The 21,578-nt window shown below is 37.3% G+C and overlaps 1 protein-coding gene across 1 annotated transcript in view; it reads right to left on the reverse strand.

Annotated features, from left to right (window-relative positions):
- The window catches only part of RYR2 (ryanodine receptor 2), a 754,822-nt gene that overhangs the window by 521,460 nt on the left and 211,784 nt on the right, over positions 1–21,578 (reverse strand). The window lies entirely within an intron of this gene.

Raw genomic sequence — 21,578 nt, forward strand, 5'->3', positions numbered from 1 at the left:
ATACCCAGTGCTCACCCCAAAAGGTGCCCTCCTCAATGCCCTTCACCCACTTTCCCCTCCCTCCCACCCCCCATCAATCCTCAGTTTATTCTCAGTTTTTAAGAGTCTCTTATGGTTTGGTTCCTTCCCTCTCTTTTTTTTTCCCCTTCCCCTCCCCCATGGTCTTCTGTTAAGTTTCTCAGGATCCACATAAGAGTGAAAACATATGGTATCTCTCTTTCTCTGTATGACTTATTTCACTTAGCATAACACTCTCCAGTTCCATCCACGTTGGACCACTTTCTTACACCATTCACAAAAATAAACTCAAAATGGATGAAGGACCTGAATGTGAGACAGGAAACTATCAAAACCCTAGAGGACAAAGCAGGAAAAAACCTCTCTGACCTCAGCCGCAGCAATTTCTTACTTGAAACATCTCCAAAGACAAGGGAATTAAATGCAAAAATGAACTATTGGGACTTCATGAAGATAAAAAGCTTCTGCACAGCAAAGGAAACAATCAACAAAACAAAAAGGCAACAGACAGAATGGGAAAAGATATTTGCAAATGACAGATCGGACAAAGGGCTAGTATCCAAAATCTATAAAGAACTCAACAAACTCCACACCCAAAAAACAAATAATCCAGTGAAGAAATGGGCAGAAGACATGAATAGACACTTCTCTAAAGAAGACATCCAGATGGCCAACAGGCACATGAAAAGATGCTCAATGTCGCTCCTTATCAGGGAAATACAAATCAAAACCACAGAGATATCACCTCATGACAGTCAGAGTGGCTAAAATGAACAAAACAGGAGACTATAGATGCTGGAGAGGACGTGGAGAAACGGGAACCTGCTTGCACTGTTAGTGGGAATGCAAACTGGTGCAGCCGCTCTGGAAAACAGTGTGGAGGCTCCTCAAAAAATTAAAACTAGATCAACCTTATGACCCAGCAATAGCACTGCTAGGAATTTACCCAAGGGAGACAGGAGTGCTGATGCATAGGGGCACTTGTACCCCAATATTTATAGCAGCACTTTCAACAATAGCCAAATGATGGAAAGAGCCTAAATGTCCATCAACTGATGAATGGATAAAGAAACTGTGGTTTATATATACAATGGAATACTACTTGGTGATGAGAAAGAATGAAATATGGCCTTCTGTGAATAATGCATTCACATTTTCTAATGCATTTTCTATTTTGTTATTGCTAGAATATAGTAACGTTACTATATATTTATCGTATATCCAGCAACTTTGCTGAATGATTTTACTAGTCCTAATTAATCTAGAGATTCTCTTATATTTTCCCTTTAGATAATAATATTGTCTATATATATTAAGACAGTTTGGTTTCTTTTTCAACTTAGTCCCAACACTGCCACTATCTATGTGATCTTGAGCAAGTGACTAGGATTTATTTTATTCATTTATAAAATGAAATGACTGACCCAGGTAAATTTTTTAAGTGTTCATTATTCTAAATTCCCTAAATTATATTATATACACATACAACACCATGTTATATTCTGTCCTGATCTTCATCCAATGCAGTTCCTTTTTCTCCAAATTTTTTTAAAATTCTAGTTAACATACAGTACAACATTTGTTTCAGGAACAGAATTCAGCAATTCATCAGTTACATACAACACCCAGTGCCTATCATAACAAGGGCCCTACTTAAAACCCATCACTCATCTAGCCCATCCCCTACCACCTCCCTCCAGCAACCCACAGTTTGTTCTCTATCTTAAAGAGTCTCTTATGGGGGCGCCTGGGTGGCTCAGTCAGTTAAGTGTCCGACTTCGGCTCAGGTCATGATCTCACGATCCGTGAGTTGGAGCCCCGCGTCGGGCTCTGTGCTGACAGCTCAGAGCCTGGAGCCCGTTTCAGATTCTGTGTCTCCCTCTCTCTCTGCCCGCCCCTGTTCATGCTCTGTCTCTCTCTGTCTCAAAAATAAATAAACGTTAAAAAAAATTTAAAATAAAAAATAAGAGTCTCTTATGGTTTGTTTCACTCCCTCTTTTCTCCTCTCCCATATGTTCATCTGTTTTCTTAAATTCCACATATGAATGAAATCATGTGGCATCTTTCTCTTGACTGACTTATTTTGCTTAGCACAGTATACTCTAGTCCCATCCACATGGTTGCAAACAGCAAGACTTCATTCTTTTTGATGGCTTAGTAATATTCCATTGTGTATATATACATCTTTTTTATCATCAGGGAAACACAAATCAAAACTATGATGGGATACCACCTCACACCTATAGAATGGCTAAAATTAACAACACAAGAAACAACAGATGTTGGCAAGGATGCAAAGAAAGGGAAACCCTCTTGCACTGTTGGTGGGAATGCAAATTGCTGCAGTCACTCTGGAGAATAATTTGGAGGTTCCTCATAAAATTAAAAACAGAACTACTTACAACCCAGCAATCGCAATGCAGTTCCTTTTGACTGAGCCCTTCTAAACATAGTAAGCCTACTCCTCTTCAAGTAATCCCAAGTGACAGAAATACCTAATACTTACTGAACAGACATGAGATCCCTCAAATTTCCCAGCTCCCTTGTAATTGTGTCAGACCCTTAGGTCTGAGCAATTAGCTATAAGCAGAGATGATGTGTGTCTCCTTGGGACAAAATCCTGCCCCCCACCAAGAAAAGGAAGTTAGTTCTCCACACTCTTCTCTCCTACTACTTTACTTTGACAAATGAAGTCATTCTAGATGTGAAGTGTTAGTTACCCGGGGTTCCTGAGCGACCATCTGGAGAAGAGCCCTCTAATCAGTGTTGGACATGTAACATGTGTGTGAATTAAACCTTCCATGTATAGAAAGCCACTGAGATTTGGGGGTTCCTGGTTTTTTTTTTTTTCTCATTAAGCATAATTTAGCCTATTTTGATTAACCCAGGAGGGCAATCAGTTTCACTTCAGGTACAACTAATTGGTAATAGCTCCCTAAAATAATAGATCTTAAATATATTAAGAAGCTACATCTGGGAAAATTAGAAAAGAATCCTATGCACAGTCAACCAATCCAGAACTACGAGAGACTGGATGAAATCTGGAACCTTATTTTAGGTCATATGTTTTATGCAAATTGAAGCTTATGAACTAAAAGACTGGTGGTAAACTTTAGTTATTAGTGGCCTGAACACTAAGTCCAAGCAGTAGTCTGGCAAAACTAACAGTTGCAGTACGGTTCTTTAGTGCAAATATCCTTAGCTCTTGTCCATCCCTGTATTTCTATTCACCAAGTTGACTATCTTATCCCAATACTAAACCCTCAATTACAATTAATTTCCAGTAAATCAACTTCTACTGGAGGCTTTTAAGGCATAACCTTTTTTTTTTTTTTTACAATTTTATTTTATTTTTCAGAGAGACAGAGTGTGAGTGGGGGAGGAGCAGAGAGAGAGGGAGACACAGAACCTGAAGCAGGCTCCAGGCTCTGAGCTGTAGGCACAGAGCCTGATGTGGGGCTCAAACTCACGAACCGCGAGATCATGACCTGAGCCAAAGTCAGGCATTTAACTAACTGAGCCACCCAGGTACCCCTTAAGGTATAACCTTTAAAATGTAAATGTAAAAAGGCAAAAGTTATTATTCATAACATCGAAACTTCCCAGATTAATTACTTGAGGGTTTACTGTTTTTTAAATGTTCTAATAATTCAATTAAAAAAACAGGCAGAAAACATGAAGACATTTTCCAAAGAGGACACAGAGATGGCAATAGTCAACAGACACATGAAAAGATGCCCAACATCACTTATCATCAGGGAAATGCAAATCAAAACTATAATGAGATATCACCTTACACCTGTCAGAATGGCTAAAATCAACAATACAAGAACAGGTGTTGGCGAGGAGGTGGGGAAAGGAGAACCCTCTTGTACTGTTGGTGGGAATATAAACTGGCACAGCCACTATGGAACACAATACGGAGGTTCCTCAAAAGTTAAAAACAGAACTACCCCGTGATCAAGCAATTGCACTACTAGGTGTTTACCAAAGAACACAAAAATCCTAATTCAAAGGATATATGTACCCCAATGTGTACAGCAGCATTAGCAACAAGAGCCAAATTATGGAAACAGCCCAAGCGTCCACTGACTGATGAATGGATAAAAAAGAAAAGATAAAGACACACACACACACACACACACACACACACACACAAGGGAATATTATTCAACCATAAAAAAAGAATGAAATCTTGCCATGATGTGGATGGAGCTAGACAGTATTATGCTAAGTGTAATAAGTCAGCCAGAGAAAGACAAATATGATATGATTTCACTCATATGTGGAATTTAAGAAAAAGAACAAATGAGCAAAGGGGAAAAAAGAGAGGCAAACCAAGAAACAGACTCAACTACAGAGAACAAAGTGATGGTCACCAGAGGGGAGACAGGTGGGGGGATGGTTAAATAGACAATGGGGACTAAGAAGTGTGCTTGCTGTGATGAGCACACGATGTTGTACAGAAGTGTTGAATCACTAATTGTACACCTAAAACTAATATTATACTGTATGTTACCTGACTGGAATTTAAATAAAAACTTTAAAAAAATGTTCTAGCTACAAATCAAGTATCATCTTCCATAAGCTATTTTCAAATAAAGAACTTCAGAAGTACAAAATAGTAAAAAGTACTATAATAAACACCCATGTTGCAATAACCAGCTAAAAAATAAATTATTATATACACAGTTAAAGCCAGCTAGGAATCCAGCCCTGATTTTATTCTGCTTGTTCCTCTGAAGAAGGACTAACCATTCGGCTGAACTTAGTGTTTATTATTCAAGTGCATTTTTTTTAGAATTTTACTACATATGTCTATTTTCTAATACTAATTACAGACTTGTTTATCATATTGTAACATGACATGAATAAATGGTACCCTCCTCTGTGTCTCTATCTACAATTTGATTTTTATTTTTGCTCAACATTATGTTCTTGGGTTTATTCTTGTTGGTATTTAGGTTTATAGTTTCACTGTATATATGTGTGTGTGTGTGTGTGTGTGTGTGTATATATATATATATATATATATAAAGTCGTTTAAATATACTACTATTTAATTACCAATTTCCCTGCTGACAATTTCCCTACTGAGACCTTTTGTTTGTATGTTTTTAAAATAAATTTTTTGAGCAGTTTCAGGTTCACAAAAAATGGATCAGCAAGTACAAAAGGTTCCCATGTAGCCCTCCACCCCCCCCATCCCTATCAACACAGACAACCTCCCCACACCACAGTTGTCCATTTGCTACAATTGGTGAATCCACACTGACATATCGTTATCAAAGTGCACAGTTTACGTTGGAGTTCACTATTGCTGCTGTACATTCCATGGGTTTTGAAAAATATCCAATGACATGGATTCACCATTACAGCATCATACAGAGCATCCTCTGTGCTCCACCTATTCATCCTAGTTTCCTAACACCTTGGCAACCACTAACTTGACCTCCACAGTTGCGCCATTTGCAGAATGTCATCTAGTTTGAATCTTACAGTGTGTAACCTTTTCAGATTGGCTTTTCACTTAGTAATAGGTCTGTAAGGTTTCCATGTCTTTTCATGGCTCGATACCTCCTTTCTTTTTAGTACTAATATTCCATTTTCTGGATGGACTACAGTTTGTATATCTACTCATCTACTGACATCTGAATTGCTTCCAGGTTTCGGTAACGATGAATAAAGCCACTACAAACATCTGTGTGCAGATTTTCATGTGGATATAAATTTTCAGCTCATCTGGGTAAATACCATGGAGCACAACTGCTCAATTGTATGGTTAAGAGGACGCTTCGTTTTACAAGAATCTGACAAATTGTCCTCCAAATTGGCTCTTTCATTTTGCATCTTCACCCATAATGAAGGAGAATTCCTGTTGCTTCACATCCTTGCCAGTATTTGGTGTTTTCGGGGTTTTGGATTTCACCATTTTAACAGGTGAATGGTGGTCTTTTGACTGCTTTTGTTATTACAAAAATGTTGAAATGAACATGTATGTATACACATTTTCATGAGGCTATGTGCAAGAGTTGGTCTAGGCCAGGTATATTTCTTGGAGTGTATTTGCCAGGTCCTAGAGAGTGTCATCTTAAACCAACATTTAGGTCTAATGTCGGTATAATTATTTTAATTAATACAAAAAGGTCTAAAATAATTCGTTGTAAAATTGCTCTCCAAAGTGGTTGTGTCCATTTATACTCCTAATAGGATTATACGAAAATTTCCACTGATCCGTATCTTTTCCAGCATTTGGCACTGCTAAACTTACCAACTTTTGCCAATTTCATGCACAGGAACTGGAATGTTCTTAATTTGTACATCCCTGATTATGATCTTCAGCATCTTTTTAAATATTTGGAAGCAATTTGAGTTTTCTTTTCCATGAACTACTTCTTCAAACCTTTTGAACATCTTTGTACTTGAATATTCTTTCTTCTTTATTAATTGGTAGGAGTTCCTTACATACTATGAATAGTAGTATCTTACCAGTTTTATATAAACATGTTAAAAATAATCTCTAGCATCTGAGGCTTTTTTCTAAATGGCTTCTGTTGACATGCAGTAGTCTTCAATTTTAATGTAATCAAATATATACTTATCTGGCTTCATGGCTTTGCCTTTTTGGATTTTTAAAACATCAGCTTTACTGAGATATAATTTAATGCAATAAAATTTGCCACTTCTAAGTATACAATTTAATGAGCTCAATACTTGTCTACATCCATGTAACTGTGACCTCAACCATAAAAAAAAATCATTTCCATATATTTCATGGAATAAAAATGTCTTCATGTCTCCGTAATAAATTCCCACCTCCTTCCTCCAGCCCTTGCCAACCACTGATCTGCTTTTTGTCACTGAAGCTTTGTCTTCCTATAATTTCATATGAATGGAATCATTCAGTATGTAGTCTTTAGTGTCTTGCTTCTGACACTTAATGCTCTTGAGATGCACCTGTGTTGTTGCAGAGATTAAAAGTTCTATTCTTTGTATTGCTAAATGGTAACGCTTTATCAGTTCATGGAGATTCGGGTTGTTAATAAATAACACCGCTCCAAACATAGGAGTCTAAGAGTTTGGGAAGAAACGTGGGTATACAACTCAGATAAATAGCTGGGAACAGTACATAAATTTACGCTTTAAAATTGCCAACCTGCTTCCTAAATGTGCCATTTTGCATTGTCATCCACACTGGAAGGAGAAAACTGCTCTTGGTATCTTCAACTCTTGGTACTATGTGTCCATTCAATTTCAGCCATTTTACTGGTTGCGCAGTGGTACACCACTGTGGTTTTAATAGGCACTACCCTAATAACTAATGGTGTTGATCATCTTTTCATGTGCTTACTTACCTCCTTCATGAACATGTTTTTCAATTTCAGCGCAACATTTCAACGACTTGAAGTTTTCCAAAGGTGTTCTATGCATACCCGTTGGATTTTCCCATTGCTTTGCCCCTCAGCTACACTTGATATGGTTTGTCACTTTGTTCCCACCAAAAATGCTCTCCTCCCTTGGCCTTTTGACTCTGAACTAGCCTGTCCTCTTGTTAGCACTCTCCTTGTTGTCCTTGTTCTCCCCTTCTTGACCATCTTCAAGTTCATTCATAGCTCAGTATTCTTCCCTTTCTGCACAGGACACAAATATATTCATCACCAATCCAAGCCCTACAACTACACTAGGGCCTGCTTCTAGCATATCTCAGCTCTGAAATCTTTCCTGACAAGCCAGCTTATAGTGGTCTTTCCCTTATTTGATGTTCTATAGAACCTGCCACTATTACTAACTGATTCACAGTACATCTGATTAAATAAATCTCTTATGGGGCACCTGGGTGCCTCAGTCAGTTGACTTCTGGCTGAGGTCATGATCCCGGAGTCATGGGATCGATCCCTGCATCAGGCTCTGTCCACATGCAGCGTGGATTAAGAGTCTCTCTCTTTCTCCCTCTACCCCTCTCCCCCACTCGTGCTCTCAAAAGAAAAGAAACCAAAACAAAACAAAAGAGAAGAAAAAAAAATAAATCTCTTATGTTGTTCTCTGGCTATTTTAGGTTTCTTTTCTTCCCCTCCAGTGGGAGCCTGATTACATTTTTCAAGAAAGAGGATATTTTAATAGTAAAATACATGCTAAGCATTTTATAAGTAATATTGCCTGACCTATAATTTAAACAAAATAAATAGAAATATAATCTCAAGTTCTTTATCACTTACTATAAAACAATATATGAAATAAAAAAATTTCTATGCCAAGATAGTTATTCTGGCAAAAAAAAAAATCCTAGCATTTCATTCTGTATCAACTTTGTCAACAACAATTTATATTTTTTAATTATGTATGAGCATGCTGACAAAGATGCTCTTTGTATGAGCAAAGATGCTCAAAGATTCATTCTTTACATAAAGTAGTAAATTAATTATTCCTGCAATGCACTGTACCAAATCCATTATCAATCTGTACAGGATTAAGCTTTATTATAGTCACAAGTATGAATATTTACCCTGGTAAATCAAAGCCATTAAATTAATTCCTTAAGTCAGGAGGACAGAGTCTATGCATTCTTTAGAAGGTACAGCAGGACTAAAAAAGCCAAACAAACTGGTGAACCGTCAAAATAGATACATCAATATTAATTAAGCCATTGGTCCAAAGGAAAGAACAGAATCAGTAAAAATCAACTACCATTCATTGATCATCTACTTCCTTCAGAGATGTGTTATGTGCCTGAAACACAAGATAAAGGAGATACTCTCTGCCTGAAGGTGTTTTAATGATTATTATTTCACAGTAATTTGAAAAAGTAAATGTACAGAGACATGTGATTTAGCAGCAAGAGGTACAGTAGAAGGAATTCATTTTGCTTGACAGAGAAAGAAGGAGAGGAGGATGGGGGGAAAAGAGGGGAAGAGGAGAGAGCATGAGAGGAGAGAGTTACTTTTGCAGGGAGGAGGAGGATGCATCAGAAATGCAGGAAAGTGTTACAAAGGAAGACCTATTTGGACAGTGGCCTAAAGGATGAAAAGGCTTCCTTCAAGGGAAGCATTGAGCAAAGGTGTTCCAGGAGCAGAGAGGACTAAGCATACACAAGGGCATGCCTTCTTCCAGTAAACTCAGTCAGGCTCGTTCATACCTCCAGGGAAGGTTATACATGTCTGAATATACACATCGATGAGTAGTGACAAAGAGTTGCTCCTTGACCAAACTCTTACAGCCCCTCAGAACCCTCTTTTCGACTAGGCCTCAACACTGGCCTATAAAAACTACACTCTCAACAAAAATGATTTTGTTCGTCCTCTCCCCTCCACACTGGAAGACTTAATCACTAACACAGTTTCTAATAGCTCAAGGCAATACCCCTAGGATGACCTTTGCCACCCTTAAACAGCCTGTCTGAGCAAGCTCAAGACTCCCAAAAGAATTTATATTTTGCTCTAGTCGACACCTGGCACTAGGACCTACTACCCTTTCTCAGAGCATTTACTGAAAAGCCTTTACAACTGTGAATCCTTCCTCTGTCCCTTTGGGATATACGTATATCTCCCGCAACTCAAGAGTGCCTTTCTTGAAAACCTGAAAGCCATTCCTTGAAATGTAATCATCAGGAAGGACAGGGCCTCTGTTCCCGTCTCCCCAGAAGAGAATCCTAACTTCAATAACTGCCAGCTAGTAGATACAGCTGGACTAAACAGCACTTACCTTGACCATTCGTTCATTATTTTTCACTTCCCTTTACTCTACCAAGCCCTCATCTTCCCCCTTCCTCACCCCCTCATTCTTCCTGTAACAGACCAAATAGCCTCTGCACAAATCAAAATTGAGTTCAGTTCCCACTGGACCTCCTTCCCCACTGCAGTAGTATGTTACTGATTAAAATCTGTCCTTATCATGTTAACCAGTGTCTGGCTTTGATTGCCTCTGATAGTAGCAAAGCTTGGAATAACACAGTCCATTGTTCTAAAGCTTTCAGGAGCAGTCTTTATCTTTCAAATACAGTTGCACAGGTTACTTGGCATTTGAAGGCCTGCCTCAACCCCCACAAAAACACTTAGGAATTCTTCTTCACAGACAAATGCCTCTCCTCCTCTTCCTTTGTCCTCATCCTCCTTGTGAAATGCTTCTTTCCACATCACACTGTATTTATGGATACTCCTATTTTACTCCTTTATTCCCTTATTCATATGTCAAACATACTCATTAACTCTTCATCACCATCTGTCAAGAAGTCCACTCACACTCCATGCCTCTGCCTTCATAAAACTTCGCTCATGCTTCCAGCCAGAAGCACTCCCTTTCCAAATTTTAGGATAGTGCGAGACATTTAACCTGCAGACAGAACATTTTTCTTCCATCATATCTTTGATTGTCACCCCTGTCGTATTTGTTGTAGCTTCTCCATTAGGAATATAGTATTTTCCATGTGTTATATCAGGCATAGACACACTACAGTCCATGGACCAGATCTGGCTCTGTTTTTGTTTCTGTACAGCCCTTGAGCAAAAAGTGGCTTCAATATTTTTTAATGATTGAAAAAAAATCACAAGAATAACGTTTTATGACACAAAATTAATAGAAACTCCAACTTAAGTGCCCGTCAATATAGTTTTTATGGAACACAACCATGTTATATACTGTCTATGGCTGTTCTTGTGCTACCGTGTCATGGGTGAGTAGATGTAAGAAAATCCTTTAACCCACAAAGCCTAAAGTATTTACTATTTGGCTTTTTACAGAAAAAGTGGGTCAACACCTAGGGGAGATCATCATCTTCTACGGTTGTGTTCGCTCCAGTGATGGCTAAACCAGACTTTCAGATCTAGAAGGTAGAACAGTGTACAAGACCCTACTGCAGTTTCCAGTTTCTTCACAGGCATTCATTTCATTCAGCTCTGTGTCTGCTCATGCTGTTCCCCTCTTCTGCATATGCCTTCGGTACTTTATTTGTGAGGACTAAGAATGCAATGGGTCATCACCAGCTTCGCGTCTACCAACACCCACACCATTTGGCCAGGAGTGTGAATTTGGTGATAGAGTCATCGGAGGGGACACAACATTGCTTTTCACTTTCCTTGTGAGCACAGCCCCTTGAGCAAAGGCACACAGGCTCCTTAGGTGGATTACAGCATCTGCCCACCTTTCTACGGTGTTTGCAGTGAACCTGTGTGTGTCAGGCGTTGAACTCCAGGTAGGTTTTTATCCAACAGGTTCCATCTACCTTATAATTAGTGAATATCTCTCCCAGATTTTAGACTGTTTTCCAGTGTTAGATGTCCATATGTTCTCAAGTTTTCATTTCATTTCAAGAAACACAATGGGGGACGCTTGGATGGCTCAGTCAGTTGAGCATCCGACTTCGGCTCAGGTCATGATCTCATGGCTTGTGAGTTCGAGCCCTGCGTCGGGCTCTGTGCTGACAGCTCAGAGTCTGGAGCCTGCTTCAGATTCGTGTCTCCCTCTCTCTCTCTCTGCTCCTCCCCTACTCATCCTCTCCCTCTCCCTCTCTCTCAAAAACAAATAAACATTAAACATTTTTTAAATAAATTTAAAAAAAGAAACATAATGGGAATTTTTTACTATAATGAGAATTGTTTAAAAACTTACAAATATTCCCAGAATGAGTCTTTACCTCATAAGACAACGCATCACTACTGTATTATTCACGTGTCCCCTAGCATGTTGCCTCCTTGAGGGATTTCAATTACATCATCTTTGTCCTTTTGTATCGCCACCCTTTCTTAACTGGGCAGCATCAATGTATATGTGAGACGCTAAGAATAACTATTTCCACACGACTTACAAATTAAAAGTTAACAAATACTTCCCCTCTGGCCATGATCTGCCAAAAACTGTTAGGCATCTTCTCCTAATGTTTCTGTTCTAGCAAAACTTTGTGTAAGTATGCGATCGTTGATCGTTCATTCTTTATAAACTGGATGTTTTCCTCTTAAACTATTGGCAAAGAAATGATTATATGACCAAAGCAGGATGATTCTGAGAAACAAGTTATGACTACTGGTCATGTATATTCCTTCCCAACCACACTGGCCTTTTTCCTTCCTTTTGCCCAAAATAAAATTTTCTGAAAATCACAATAAAGTAAATAGAACAAAAAACAATAATGCTAATATTTATTTTCCCTTAATTCTTGTATTAAGGGAGAATTCTCGTATTAATTGTATTACTTCAATTAATTGTAAAAGAAACACATTGACAAACTACCATATTTAAACTACCAAACTACCATGTTTAAAATATTTCACAAACTTGGGGTGCCTGGCTGGCTCAGTCAGTTGAGCGTCTGACTTCGGCTCAGGTCATGATCTCACGGTTGGCGGGTTCAAGCCCCGCGTCGGGCTCTGTGCGGACAGCTCAGAGCCTGGAGCCTGTTTCGGATTCTGTCTCTCCCTCTCTCTCTCTGCCCCTCCCCAACTCACGCTCTGTTTGTCTCAAAAATAAATACATATAAAAAAATTTTTTTAAATATTTCATAAACCTTATTTTTAAAGTGAATCTTTCTTACATCATCCAGAATTTATTCCATACTGACATTTTTATTATTCAAAATTTCTCACTTGAATAAGAAGAGTACTTCATCTGGAATATCACAACTATTATGCATCATTAATATCCTAATGCATTATTTATGATGGTGAATAATATCCTGGAATGAGAAGTCGCTGAAGATAAAATATTGCTCTATCATGTTCCATTAAGGGAAGAAATACTTTTAATTAAAGTGATGCCACAGAAATTGGAAGAAATGGAAAGAGCTCTTGATATTGTTCTATCTACAAGGCTCAACTTGCTTTCTGGAAGCCTGATAAAAACAAACAGTGTTGTTTTATACATGCAGTGGATATGGACCAGTCTTGGAAATCCAGAATCACTGAAGTGTTAGGCTGAAACAGATTTTAAAAATTCTTCTCTCTCTCCTGAGTCCACAAAAAGTTAACACCAGAAAACTAAGCTTGTAGCAATAAGATCATGATATAAGAATTCTTTTTAATTTTCTTAATGTTTTTATTTATTTTTGAGAGAAAGAGCATGAGTCAGGGAAGGGCAGAGAGTGACAGAGGGAGACACGGAATCTGAATCAGGCTCCAGGCTCTGAGCTGTCAGCACAGAGCCCGACGTGGGTCTTGAACTTGTAAACCACAAGATCACGTCCTGAGCCAAGGTCGGACACTCAACCAACTGAGCCACACAGGCCTGCCAAGAATCCTTTTTTTAATGAATTTTCCCTTTTGGGAGACTTTATTGATAAAACACTGGCCCCAAACTATTACTGATCCCTTTTCTAACTTAAGGTAAACTTGAATTTGTATTCACACACGTGTAGATTGTACGTGCATATGAGGTATCACTCCAGACATGTACGTATATGCTTCAGTATACTTTCGAACGGGTCAATATACAGAGAGGCTATTGATACCTTCGTTTTATGACCAGCTATTTTATGGATTTCTCTCCTCATTCATCGTGCAGTTTTTCCACTGGTTCTCTTGCAATTCTTCGACTACCACTAATCAGCGGCGATGATCTCTTCCTATCCAAACTTAAGTTTCTATGTCTAATCACATCAGCTCAAACCTACAATACACACTTGCACAAGAGAGATGCTGACCATCCTTCTTTAACTTATACCTAATTCTGATCATGAGCATTTCCCTGTAAATAAAGTGCTCACTTTTTAATTGAAGTCTGCGTATGTGCACAAGTGTTTGTACATAATGTTTGTGAGCTATCCATCAATTCTTATTTTATAAATTTCTGAAACATACACTCTGAATTTTGTTACTGACTTTTCCCTATCTTCAGAGATATCCAAAGGATTTTTCTCCTTAGGACAACTGACATGAAGAATATTATTAATGATTTTTTTTTTGGGGGGGGGGGAGAGGGTACTGAGCCACTCTTGGGATTCCTAGAATAAACCACTGGGTCATAATGCACATTTTAATGCAACATTGGTTTCTTTATTTTTTTTATTGTTTTTTAATGTTTGTTTATTTTTGAGAGAAAGAGAGAGATACAGAGTGTGAGTGGAGGAGGGGCAGAGAGAGAGAGGGAGACACAGAATCCAAAACAGGTTCCAGGCCCTGAGCTGTCAGCACAGAGCCTCATGCAGGGCCCGAACCCACAGACTGCAAGATCATGACCTGAGCCAAAGTCAGATGCTTAACTGACTGAGCCACGTAGGTGTCCCAACATTGGTTTCTTTAAAAAAATATTTTATTTCAGATTTCTGTATCAATATTCGTAAGTGAAATTGATCCATTGTTTTCCAAAATAATTTTTTAAGGTTTTGGAATCCGTGTTATACTTACTTGAAATAAACTGGAAGTTTTCTTTCTTTTCTTATGTTTTGGAATAATTTAAGTAGTATAAATAAGTAGGGATTATCTGACTCGGCACATTTCTTGTCAGGAAATTCTTTTACTGCCTTATTTTATTCAATAATTAGTCTGCTCAGACTTTCTGTGCTAAATTTAATTTTTTCCTAGAAAATGATTCATTTCATGAAGGTTTTCAAATCCACTTGCATATAATTGAGCAAATGGTCTCTTATGATTTAATTTCCTCTGCTTTGATCATTATCCCCCTCCTTCCTTTATGTAACTTTTAATATTTGAATATTTGTGTTTTTCTTTGTATTGATTGAATTAGCGGTTTGCCTATTGATTTTTTCAAAGAACCAATTTTTAAATTAACTCATCCATTTCCTTCTTACTCTGTTAATTGCATCCTATCACTTTCTTTTGCTTACTTTATTTTCTAGTTTTTAGGTGGTTGTTGAAGTCATTTGTGGGTTTCTTTTCTTTCATTTTCACTAATTTATATATTTAATGCTAAAATTCTTATCCTCAGAACTTCCTCAGCTGTGTCTCACATATTCTACATGTCACAATATCATGTATTCATTTTCACTATGTTCAAGAAATTCTTCAATTTTTATTTGAGGCTCCTACCTTCACTCAACATTTATTTAATAGTGTGGCTTTTTAATCCTTAGGTAGAAGGGACTTTATGGGGATTTGTCTTTTTCTTTTAAAAATTACTTCTGGTTTTATTTCTGTAGAGTCATGTTTGTATTACTGCTGCTCTTTGCAATTTACTGTGGTTCTCTTTATGTGACCTAAGACATGGTCAATATTCTTTAGTGGTTTTTTTTTTTAATTTTTTTATGTTTATTTATTTTTTGAGAGAGAGAGACAGAGAATGAGCAGGGGAGGGGCTGAGAGAGACCAGGAAACAGAATCTGAAGCAGGCTCCAGGCGCCGAGCTGTCCAGCACAGAGCCCGACATGGGGCTCAAACTCATGGACCATGAGATCATGACCTGAGAAGAAGTCGGACGCTTAACAGACTGAGCCACCCAGGCACCCCAATATACTTTACTGTTTTATGTGAACCTTTTGAGAATGTATACTCTCGGGACACCTGGGTGGCTCAGTCAGTCAAGCATCCCACTTTGGCTCAGATCATAATCTCAGGATTCGTGGGATAGAGCCCTGCGCTGGGCTGCACACCCACAATGCAAAGTCTGCTTGGGACTCTCTCTCTCCGTCTCTCTCTGCCCCTCCTCCACTCGTGCTCGTGCGTGCTCTCTCTCTCTCTCAAAAATAAATAAAATTTTTTAAAATGTATACTCTCTGAGGTTCAGATTTTGACAAGTCTTTATAAGGTCGACCTCATCGACCTTTTATACGAAACATTTTACTTATTTTTTCCACTTGAAGTGTGTTATATCTCCTATTAGTACTGAGTTTCTCTTTCCTCTTGGCACCTGTAGTTTCTGGCTTCAGGAAGTGGTTTCTGTTACTGGGTGCATACACCTACTTCGTCTTCATTGTGAAGCATACCCCTTAACATTGGTTAGACAGCCTTCTTTGTCTCTTTTCAAGGTTTTTGGTCTCAATTACACCTGGTCAGAGAGTTGAGAAAGTCACTTTATTTTTACTTGTGCTTCTTAGTATCCCCCTGTCCAACCTTTTATCTGTACTTTCTTTATCTCTGTTTTAGTATACAAAATGTCATATTTGGCTATGTTAATCAACCTGAAAATCGTAAGTTCTTCTTATTTCAATAGGTTAAGTCCACTTACAGCTATTGATATGGAAGTTTAATATAATTTTTATAAAGTCTCCCCATTTTTCTCCCGTGTTTTGGTCGTATACCAACTTCACAGAGTCAAGCATGGGACCACTACATGTGATGCTCTCTCCTTCAAATCTTCTGGAGTCTCAGCTTCTTGAGTTGCTTCTTGAGCACGTTGCTTGCTCACAACCAGTCCTCATGCCGGAGTATCTACTGGAGCTCATTCTCCAGTAAATTCCTAAGGAAGGGCTCATGGAAACAATATCCCTAATTTTTTCCATATTCATAGCAGTTTGTTTATAGCTTTTCCACAAAAAGTCAGTTTGGCTGGAATCCTTGACTCCTATTTCCTTTCCTTGAGTTTCTTAAGCATTGGTGTTAACAAATCTGATGACACGTGACCTCCTTTCCTTTAAAAGTGACTTATCCTTTTGCCTGGATTCAACAGATTTTTTCTTCTTTACCTTTAATTAATATACTTTATGAGAATATCTGTCTTGAACAACAAAGAAACCAATTTTCCAAAGTATGCACCATGCTTTGCAACGTGTAGTTTCAAGCAAGCATTCCTGAGTTTTGGTATTTGCCAGGATCTTTTATTTTAAGTACATTAGACATTCTTCTAAGATGTTCTGTTGTGCTTTTTTGAATAGACAATTTTTTTACAGCAGATTTAGGTTCACAGCAAAACTGAATGAAAGGTACGAAGATTTGCCCATACACTCTCTGCCTGCGTAGCCTCCCCCATTATTAACATCCCCCACCACAGTGCTTGGGACATTTGTTATGACAGATGAAACTACACTGATGCATCTAATCATCCAAAGTCCATAGTTTACATTAGGTTCCACTCTCGGTGCTGTGAATTTTATGAATTTTGACAAATGTATAATGACATATATTCATCACTATACTATCATACAGAATAGTTTCGCTGTCTTAAAAATTCTCCATGCTCCACCTATCCATCCCTCCCTTCCTTCCTAACCCTTGGCAACTACTGATCTTTGCACTGGCTCTAGAGCTTTCTCTTTTCCAGAATGTCATATAGCAGGAATCCTACAGTATGTAGGTTTTCATAATGGCTTCTTTCACTCAGTAATATGCATTTAAGTTTCCACCATGTCCTTTTGTGGCTTGAGAGTTCATTTTCTTTTAGTGATGAATATTATTCCATCATCTGTATATACCACAGTTTATACTGTTCATTTACTGAAGCACACCTTGACTGCTTCCAAGTTTTGGCAATCATGAATAAAGTTTCTATAAACATCCACGTGCAACTTTCTGCATGGCCGTTAAGTTTTCAACTCCTTTGGGTAAATACCAAGGAGTACCATTCCTGGATCATGGTAAGGTCATAATTAGTCTGGTAAGAAACTGCCAACCTGTCTTTCAACATGGCTGACTCACTCTCGATCGTCACCAACCAGAAATGAGAATCCCCGCTGCTCCACTTCCCCACCCACCATCATTTGGTGGTGTCAGTGTTCTGGAATCTGGCCAATCTAATAGAGTTAGCGGTACCTCATTGTTTTCATTGTCACTGCCCTGATGACATACCATTTGGAGCAATTTTTCATGTGCTTATTTGTCATGTGGATATCTTCTTTGGTGAGGAGTCCGTTAAGGTGTTCGGCCCATTTTTTAATCCATTTGTTGGCTTTCTTACTTCTGACTCTTAGGAGTTCTTTCGATATTTTAGGTAACAATCCTTCATCAGATGTGTCTTTTGCAAGTTTTTTCTTCCAGTCTGAGGCTTATCTTCTCATTCTTATGACACTATTTTTCCTCAGAGCACATGTTTCTAACTTTAATGAAGTCCAGCTTACCAATTTATTCTTTTATGGGTTGTGCTTTTGGTGTTATATGAAAGAGGCATCACCATACCCAACATTCCCTAGGTTTTCTACTATGTCATTTTCTAGGATTTTGTAGTTTTACATTTTAAAATCTGTGATCCATTTTGAGTTAATTTTTGTGAAGAGTATAATGTCTCTGTCTAGATTTACTTTTTTTTTTTTTTAATTAAGATGTCCAGTTATTCCAGCACCTCTTATTGGGAAAGACTATTTTCCCTCCATTTTATTACTTTTGCTCCTTTGTCAAAAATCAGTTGACTATATTTGTAAGTCTACTCCTGGACCCTCTATTCTGTTCCACTGATCTACTGGTATATTCTCTCACCAATACCACACTGTCTTTAATATTGTGGCTTTATAAGGAAACTTTGTTTTCTCCTTACGCTATTCTGGGTCTTTTGCCTCTCCAAATAAACTTCAAAACAGTTGGTCAATATCTGCAAAATAACGTGCTAGGATTCTGATAGGGATTGCATTAAACCTATAAATGAAGTTAGACAGAACTAACATTTTGATAACATTGAGTCTTCCTATTCATGAACATAGAATATCTCCCCATTTATTTAGTTCTTCCTTGATATCTTTCATCTGAGTTTTTATTTTGGATCTTATGGTATTTTGTTAGGTTTATACCTAGGGTTTTTTCTTTCTTTTTTTTTTTTTTTTTTTTTGCATTCTAATATAAATGGTATTGTGTTTAAATTTCAAATTCTACTTGTTCACTGATGGTACATAGGAAAGCAATTGAGTTTTGTATATTAGAATTGTATCCTGCAACCTTGCTATAATTTATTAATACTAGAAGATTTTAGTTGATTCTCTCAGATTTTCTACATAGATGAAAAGATCATCTGCAGTTTTATTTCTTCCTTCCCCAGCTGTATGCCCTTTTTATCTTTCTTGTCTTATTGCATTGGCTAGGACTTCCAGGATAATGTTGAAAAACAGGGGTGAGAGGGGACATCTTTGGCTTGTTACTGATCTTAGTGGGAAAACTTCAACTTTCTCACTATTAAGAAGATGTTAGCTATAGGTTTTCTATACATAGTTCTTGTGAAGTTGAGAAAGCTTCCCTCTATTCCTCTTTACTGAGAGTTTTTATCATGAATAGGTGTTGGGTTTTGTCAAAGGCTATTCCTGAGCCTATTAATATGATTGTATGACTTTTCATTTTTTCTCAGTTGATGTGATAAATTATACGAGTTGATTTTTGAATCTGAACCAGCCTTTCTCAACTGGGATAAATCCTATGTGGTGATAGCATATAATTCTTTTTATACGCTGTTGGATTCAATTTGCTAATATTTTGTTAAGGATTTTTGCATGTGTTTATGAGAGGTATTTACCTTCAGGGTTTTTTTTCCCTAGTAATGTGTTTGTCTGGTTTTGATTTTAGAATAATTTTGGCCTCAGAGAATGAGTTAGGAAATATTTCTTTTGCTTCTGAAAGAGATTATAGTTAACTGGTCTAATTTCTTCTTTAAATGCTTGATGGTTTAAATGATTTAAATTCACCACTCATCTGGGCCTGCTGCTTTTAGTATGGAAAGTTTTTAATTGTTGATTCAATTTAATACCTATAAGCCTATTCAGGTTGTCTATATCTTCTTGTGTGAATTTTGGCAGATTGTGTCTTTCAAGGGATTTGTCCATTCCCCATAATATATCAAATTTTGGGGCAGAGAATTATAGTATTGCTTTATTATCTATTTAATGTCTGCGGGATCTATACTGATGTCTCTTATTTTTGATATTTGTAATTTGTATTCTACTTTTTTCTTAATTAGCCTGGCTAGAAACTTACTAATTTTATTGCTCTGTTCAATAAATACAACTTTTTAAAATTGATTTTGATTTTCTGTTTTCAATTTTATTGATTTCTGCTCTAATTCTTTTCATTTCTTTTCTTACACTTACTTTGGATTTAATTTGTTCTTCTCTTTCATGGAAGTTTAGATTATTGATTTTAGATCTTCCTCTTTTTTAACAGATGCACCCAGTCCTTTAAATTTCTTTGAATTTCTAAACATTGCTTTTGCTGCATCCCACAAATTTGGTAAGTTGTGTTTTCATTTTAATTTAGTTCAAAATATTTTTAAATATATCTTAAGATTTATTAACCAAGTGTTATTTAAAGGCATTACTTAATCTCCAAGTATTCTGTGATTTTCAACCTTTCTGTTTTAATTCACTTGTTGTCTAAGATCAGACATTGCATGATCTCTGTTCTTTTAAATTTGTTAAGTTGTATGTTATGGCCCAGAATATGGTCTATCTTGGTCAATGTGTCCATATGAGCTTGAGAAAAATATGCATTCTGCTACCGTTGGATAAAGTATTCCATACATACCCATGACATCCAGTTGATGGATAGTGTTGTGTGGTTCAACTATGCCCTTACTAATTTTCTGCCTTTTGGATCTCCCCATTTCTGATAAAGGAGGACAGAAGTCTCCAACTATTACAGTAGATTCATCTATTTTTCCTTGTAGTTCTATTAGTTTCTTCCTCACATACTTTGATGCTCTGTTGTTACACATACATGTTGATTGTTATGTCTTCTTAGAAAATTGATTCCTTTATAATCATATAATGCCCTTCTTTCCCCTGATGATTTTCCTTAACCAAAAGGCTGCTATTCCTACTTTTTCAATTATTTTTAGCATGATATAGCTTTCTCCATCCACTTAATTTTAATCTATGTGTCTTTATACTTAAGGTGGGTTTCTTGCAGGCAAGAAATAGTTGGGTGTCATCTTTGATCCACTCTGACAATCTCAGTCTTTTAATTCATGCATTCAGACCGTTGATGTTCAAAGTAATTCTTGACACAGTTGGATTAAGATCTACATATTTGTTTCTGTTTTCTATTTGTTGCCCTTATTCTTTGCTCTACTTTTGTCTTCCATTCTTTTTCTGCCTTCGGTGACTTTAATTGAATATTTCATATGATTTTATTTTCTCTCCATTCTTCACATATAAGTTATACTTTTTTTCTTTTTTAGACAGAGAGTGTGAGCAGAGGAGAGGGGCATGGGAGGGGTGAGAGAGGGTGAGAGAGGGTGAGAGAGAGAGAGAGAGAGAGAGAGAGAGAGAGAATCTTAAGCTGGCTCCACGCTCAGTGCAGAACCCAACACGGGGCTCAATCCCATGACTTTGGGATCATGACATGAGCTGAAAGCAAAAGTCAGATGCTCAACCAACTGAGCCACCCAGGCATTCCCCCTCCCCCTTCTTTTTTTCTTTTTACTTTTTTAAAGTGGTTTTCTTAGAGTTTGCAATGTACATTTACAACCAATCTGAGTCCACTTTCAAATAACATTATATTTGTTATTCCATGGATAGTGAAAGTACCTTTTAACAAAACAATCCTAATTCATTCCTCATCCTTTGTAGAAATGCTGTTATTCATTTCACTTACACATAAGCATACGTAGGCAAATACAGTGTTGCTGTTACTATTTTGAACAAACTTTTATCTATTATGTCAATTAAGAATAAGAAAAATAAAAAAAAAACTTTAATTTTACCTTCACCAATGCTTCCTTCCTTCCTTTATGTAAACTCAAGTTTCTGAGCTTCCTTCTTGCTGAAGAACTTC

This window comes from Panthera uncia, chromosome D2, assembly GCF_023721935.1.
Source record: "Panthera uncia isolate 11264 chromosome D2, Puncia_PCG_1.0, whole genome shotgun sequence".
NCBI classification, from domain to species: domain Eukaryota; kingdom Metazoa; phylum Chordata; class Mammalia; order Carnivora; family Felidae; genus Panthera; species Panthera uncia.